Genomic DNA, 7,402 nt, shown 5'->3' on the forward strand with positions numbered 1-7,402 from the left:
CCTTTGTCTCAAATCCTCAATGATGCGGCCCAACATAATGAAGATCCATCAAGAATACCAATTGGGCCAATCACACGGCCCAAGTCCAAACGATTAAGACAACTCTTCATTGCTGATATTCAAAGATGGTGGAAATCCAAGTCAAGCCCATTTGCAAAAGATGAAGAAGAATTCAAGGATTTTTATAATTGTTTAAGTGCTGATTTTGGAGATTAAATTAGGCCCAAATAAGCCTTATTATTTTTAGTCATCATTATTTTAATTGTTTGGCATTAAATAGAAAACACTAGTTGTATTTAGAAAGGATTCCTTAAATCCTTTTCTAAACAAAACTCTATTTACTTGTTTTCTAGATTAGGTTTAGAACTATTTTTCCCATTGAATTTAGAATTATAATGCTGCCCCTATACCTATAAATAGGGCACATCCATATCAGTTTCGAGCAGGCTTTAATTTAATAAAATTCTTAAGTTTTTCTTTACACTTGTGTAAGAAACCTTATGGCTAATTGTGGACTCAATTAGTGGCTGGTCGTGGACTCGACTAGCAAATTGATTCGTGGACTCGAATCAATCTTACTTACTTCAACCTTATATTTAGGTTCGTGGACTCGTTCTTGAATCGAAGGAAACTAGATCCGACTCTAGTTGATTGAAGATTGCAACATCAAAGTACTTGAAGCTACATTGGATTCTTCCACGTCTTTGAGGATTCGAGACAAAGGGTTTCTCGTGAGGTTTAAGGTATTTTGATCCATCTCTATCTTTACTTTGAGAGCATTCTTGGGACAATATTCCATATTTATTTGAACCTTGGACTAGGTTCACATCACTCAAAGACTTGGAAGAATCCCATTGTAGCTTCAAGTACCTCGATGATGCAATCTTCAATCAACTAGAGTCGGATCTAGTTTCCTTCGATTCAAGAACGAGTCCACGAACCTAAATCTAAGGTTGAAGAAAGTAAGATTGATTCGAGTCCACGAATCAATTTGCTAATCGAGTCCACGACTAGCCACTAATTGAGTCCACAATTAGCCATAAGGTTTCTTACACAAGTGTAAAGAAAAACTTAAGAATTTTATTGAATTAAAGCCTCCCTAAAACTGATATGGATGTGCCCTATTTATAGGTATAGGGCAGCATTGTAATCCTAAATACAATGAGAATAAGAGTCCTAAACCTAATCTAGAAAGCAAGTAAATATAGTTCTATTAGAAAGGGGTTTAAGGAATCCTTTCTAAATACAAACTATTGCTTTCTTAATGCCAAACAATTAAAATAATGATGACTAAAAATAATAAGGCTTATTTGGGCCTAATTTAATCTCCAAAATCAGCACTTAAACAATTATAAAAATCCTTGAATTCTTCTTCATCTTTTGCAAATGGGCTTGACTTGGATTTCCACTATCTTTGAAAAGGCAATTTATATCCTACACCACGGCGCGCGTTGCACTATGCGCCCAGATGCAAAACGACCTCGTTTTAATTATTTTTTTTTTTTGAAATTTCCCGCCCCAGTGAATGGCAGTAGTTTTTTCTTTAAAAAAAAACCCGCTGTTCAAGAATGTACATAGTGTTATACTAGAATACACATAATGTTATACATGAATGTACATAATTATATAACAAAATATACATACTCTTTTTAAAAGATAATACACATAATCTAACATAATACATAATAAACATAAACTTTTAACATAATACACATCAACTCTTAACATAATACACACAAATTTTCTGATTCGGATGTACATAATTGTATAAAAAGAATGTACATAATTGTATAAAAAATACACATAGCTGTATGAACCAATACACATAACATTGTGAACAAATACACATAACGTTGTGAACAAATACACATAATCTCAGCAACTTCCTACCGCGCCTCCCAACACTACCCCAAAACGACGTCGTTTTGGGAGGCGCGCGGTGCACAGTGCTATGTGCGCCGTGGTGTAGGATATAACAATTGCTTTGAATATCACCAATGAAGAGTTGACTTAATTGTTTGGACTTGGGCCTTGTGATTGGCCCAATTGGTACTCTTAATGGATCTTCATATGTTGGGCCGCATCATCCTCCCCTACTTAAAAATGATTCGACATCGAATCTTGTAAGCATTGTCTTCGATCCATGATATCACTTGAAATTGGCCACTATAATACTTTCCTCTATCGAATGGAATTATTATTGGGCCTTCTTGTTTCTTCCACCAATGATGCTTTAAGGTCGTAGTTATGGGCCTTGTGATGAGCCCACTATAGACCCTTATTGGATTCCATGTGTGCTGGTTCCTATTATTCTCCAATTCTTGAAAAGGATTCGTCCTCGAATCCAAAGCTTCAATGAAAGACAAATTAGCAAGCTCACTTTGTGTTTTATCATGCTCATGAAACTTTTTCATGGGATGCTTGACATGAGTAGCTCCAATCATCATCCTACAATCAACAAGTAAGGGTATTAAGTCTAATGACATAGCATGGAATTTAAACATTCTAGATGGTAATAGTTCAACAAAATGAGATTTATTAAATTTGGCCATCTTGTTTGTATTGTCAACAAGCACAAAATCTTTCCTACTAGAGCTTAAGGTTAAACCAAACACAAAATCCATGGAAATATCAAGTAATGTTTTAGATGCATTGTGGTTGTAAGTAGTACAATTATGAACATAAGATTCTACATCTTTTTTCTTCTTTGGCCAATGAAAATATCCTTGCAAAACATCATCAATATTTGGAAAATCAAAATGCCCCTTATGTGAATCAACAATTAAATCATTGCCCAAAACAAAGCAAAAAGTGCCAATCCCATTGACTTTGAACCAAAACTCCTTGTGCAAGTAGTATTTTCCATAAGAAGTTTTCAAATGTGCCTTATAAATTCCAAGTGATTCCTTATCTCTATCAAATAAAGTTTTAATAAAATCAAAATTAAGGAATCTTGGATGCATGGAGGCAAACAAATTTCTAACACATCTAGCAAGTAGGTCATTAATAGAAACATGGCAAACAAATCTAGAGAAATTTAATGCATGCTTTTGAAAAAAAAAAGTGAGTAAATAGTTACTCCCCTTCTTTTCTCTTGCTTATTATCCTTTTTTGTTAGCAAGCGAGGCTGCACTTTGATAGCTCTGGCTGGTTTTTTCCACTGTACCACTGATAGCGATTCCTTTGTTTGGCTACAAACTAAGTTTGAGGACTGGAGTGGTGACTCCAATTCTAAATGTGAAGGTTCCAGTTTGCTCTCTTTGATTTCTTCTTTCTTCAAGGCTGGTTTGAGAGCTTGCTTCGATCTCAATTGAATTTCTTCTACTTGTTTTGGAAGTAGAGGCTTAAGCACATTATAAATCTATTATAGGTGACATTGCATGTGTTGTTGAGTGCATTATAATAAAAATGTCTATCATGTTGCCATGACCTTCCAAGTGAAACATGTGCAGTACGCATTGGCACAATATCACATAGAACCTCATCATAATACTTGCCAATACAAAAAGGAATAAAAGCTTGTTTAGTCACTCTCACATCTCCTGAATCAATAAGATTATATGGTTGGGGGTGATTGATAAGAGGTAACTTAATGTAGTCCACCATGGCTGCACTAGCTAAATTCATACCTCGATCCGAATTGATAACGATAATGCATCCCTTTCCATGAATGTTTCCCCCTAGTATAGAGTGGCGGTTGCACTTGCTTAGGGTGGCTCTAGATTAGTCATTCGAGTGCTTAAACCTTTCATGGCAAAGGCTAGAGCATCTATTTTCTGCTCAAACCTCCTACGTGTGTTTGGAACCTCTTCAGTCATCTGTAGATGAGAAACAAAATCTAAAAACAAGAAGATATGTGAGTATTCATGTTAGTGAAACCAAAAAGTTGGCTCGCTCCCTCACTATTCTCAGCTCGCAGGTAAGAGGTGGAGTATATGGCTCTGGGGGTGCACTACACACTCTTACAAACACACACTCCACTCGTGTACCGCTCAAGGTGGCAGATACTCTCACAAGCCTTTTTCCGAAAAGGAAAATTCTAGTCCGGAATTCAAGTTGATATGGATTCAACCTCAAAGTTCAAGAAAACGTACCTTGGAAAACTTCACAAGCCTTTGAGAGTAAGGTGTATCGCTAGGTAGGTAATAAAATTGAGAGCAAGAAGCAAAGAAAAAGGACAATACTAGCAAAGAAACTAATCCTGATTTGAAAGAAAAAGGGTAGCAAAGAAAGAAGTATGGCAGAAAGATATGCAAGACCAATATCAGAAGATAGACACAAATAGAATGTAAAAGTGGTTCAAGTGTACCACAACCAAATAGGAATATATCAAGAACTCCTTCCAACCTTATACTTTTCCCCTTCCTTATCCCTCCAAAATTCTCCTACCAACCAGATTCTTTCCCCAACCTTATTCTTCTTCATTATTGCTTTCTCTTTTTTTTTTTTTTTCAACTTTCTTGATTTTTTTTTTTGATTTTTTTGATAAGTAACCTCCAAATAACTACTGTAAATATGAACAAAAATTTCGGACCAAGAGGATCCACACAACCCCTTCAAAACAGAACCAAGAATTTCAAGAATCACCCAGAAAAACAAAAACGCCGCCCTTACTTCGAAGATCAATATCTCAATGACCGTAAGGAATTAGCAAGTGTATAATATATCAAAAGAACTCCCCAGAAGCGATCTACAACATATCAAAATTTCAGATAAAACTAACTAGTGAATCTCTAGATATAGGTCATTCTTTGAAACTGGTCACAGAATGCGGAAATCTGGACAGGGTATGATTGCGACGCGATTGCGCGTAAATGCACTTTGGATATAGGTAAGGGTGAGATGGTGTTGTTTTCTTGACAGAATATATGGTAATATGGTGCTTAGGAGGTGTGAGGTCTCGTTGATATTGAACAGGAAAAAGGAAAAACTCTTTCGGGATTGTTTTTCAAGAAACTGGAGAACATGTATCAAGATTCAAGAACACAATCAAGAATGCAAAGGAAATTTTTTTAGGGTTTTTTAATGAATAAGACACGAAAAAAGTAGTATGTAATATAAGAACGAGATAAACCTAGGGAACCAAAGAAACCATGTCCAAACATATTCACACATAACGACAACACCACGTATTCAATTAACGGAATTAAACCAAGAATCACACCAAATATATCCCAACACGATTCCTAAACATGGCAAGACTCAACAGAAATCATATTATGATCCAGGGACATCTGGAATCACAAGAACATCAAGAAATCTATATGCAAAGTCCTAAACACAAGTCCTAGGCTAGACTCAACACCCGATCATGCAAAATCCCACCCAAACATACCAAGAATAACATAATACGAAATCCACGTTATAACCCTAGGGCTCTAGACATAATCAAAATACAAGATCGTTCATATAATTAATCATAGTATCAAGAACATCAAGATTATCACATAAACACCAAGATTACAATATAAGCCATAGGCAAAGCTCTATCAAGACTCAAGCACAAAATCATATATCAAAGGAGTCAATGAATAAAATATAGCGAGGATAATAGGTTTTGTCGAGACATGGATTACCTCTTAGCCTTATTCAATATCCTTGGTACTAAGGTTCTTTCTCTAAGATCTTATTCCCGTGGATTCTCCTATGTTTGGTGGCAGGGGGATTCCTAGGAATATCTCGTGTGGTAGAATTAACTGTGGTAGGGTTTCTAAATGCTTCCTAAGTCCCTATATATATATTTATGAGTCCCAACTAGGGTCTGAATAGTAAGGATCCACTTATCCTATTCCGTATAGGATTAAGGATTTGGTTTTAAGGATAATGGTCCATGATCCATGGTGGGCCATATCAATTAATTAAAGGGAATCCTAACTCAATTAAATCCTTTCTAATTATTATTAAGAGAATCAATTAAATAATTAGTCCGGGGTTAGAGGCTGTAACACGGGGTGTTACACCCTCCCCCCTTACAAGGGGCTTCGTCCCCGAAGCTCAGGCACGGATTTACTCTTACACACCTAGATATCACGCATTTGGCCTCCTGGTTAAGGAAATGCGGCTCAAATGTGTCATTTCCTGAGGGTAGAGTGGGGTTTTGTTGGGTCGGTGGCAAGTGGTGTTTGAGATTTTGGGTATACCTTGGTTTCCTGCTCTTGAACCTGAAGCTCCACGTGTGCCTAATATGGCCTCGATTGCAGCCACCCTCCGGTCCAATGAACTTGTCGCGAGAATCAAGGACGAGAATCCATCATCCATGATCCGGTTCTGCCTTGTGAGCTGCGCGAGGATGCGCTCATTGATGGTTCTCTCATCTTGGTCCCCCATGTTTTCTCTTCCTTGTGCGGGCTCAGGTTGGCTAGGCTCGCTTTCTTCTTCCTGCTCCTTTCGTTCTCCACTTTCTTGCATTGCTCGTCTCAGTTTCTTGTTAGAGATTTCCAACTGATCAACCAACATCGCAGTTCTTCCGAGGATTTCAGGCAAACCTCCTCGAGGGTGATGTACTGTCCCTCTCCGACATAGTAGATGTCGTTGCGGTGGAGGTTTTGGGCATTGAAAACCATCCCGCCTATGGACCTGGCTTCAATCCGACTTAGGTCCACTCCCTTTCTTTCCAGGGATCCAACTTAGGATCATCCCGTAGGGTAGGCTGAGCTGGTTGCTAGATTTACAGAATTCCATGTGTTTCAACATAAGGGCGGGCAAATTGAACTTGACCTTATGCTTAAGGAAATAGGCAAAGGTGCATTCCAAGCTCCCCACGTCCTTGCTCTTGTTGTTAGTGGGCAACAAGCTGTCGGACACAATCATAACTAGCAATCTCTGTTCGGTGGTTAGCAACTTCTTGTTTGGCCTTGTGGCCGAAGTAAAACCACCTTCTCTTCCTAGCAAATACCCGAGGTAATCCTCGTACCCTGTGTTTTGGGTACTAACCCATGCCTTTCGGTCATAGTCTGACACACCCGTGGTGGTCAGTTTCAGGAGTTTAGCCAAGCGGCCCTCGGATAGCACTATTTCCTTACCCCAGACCTTGGAGGTGATTTCCAACTTGTCCCCCCGTTTGGTGGCTACCAAATGACAATAGAACTCCTTTACCAATTCGGGGCACGTATCTCCTTTAATCGTGAGATAGGTATCCAAAAGGCCTTGGAATCTAAGCATGTCGACCAACTCCGGAGAGAATTGGTCGGGTTCGAGTGCTTTACCTCCGATCACCGTGTAGTCGGCGTTGTTCCATTCTGGGACTCGGGTACCGATGGGCTTCTTCGGCATTATTTTGGAGCGGTTACGGTTGGAGGGGGGGTTGGCTTTTCCGGCGGTCTTCCAGCGGGGATTCCAGCGAGCTGAGGGACGGTGTGGTGCGGCGTGTGAGTCGACGGCGGGGCTGGACGTCACGTCGCTC

Source organism: Ipomoea nil, unplaced genomic scaffold, assembly GCF_001879475.1.
Source record: "Ipomoea nil cultivar Tokyo-kokei standard unplaced genomic scaffold, Asagao_1.1 scaffold0497, whole genome shotgun sequence".
NCBI classification, from domain to species: domain Eukaryota; kingdom Viridiplantae; phylum Streptophyta; class Magnoliopsida; order Solanales; family Convolvulaceae; genus Ipomoea; species Ipomoea nil.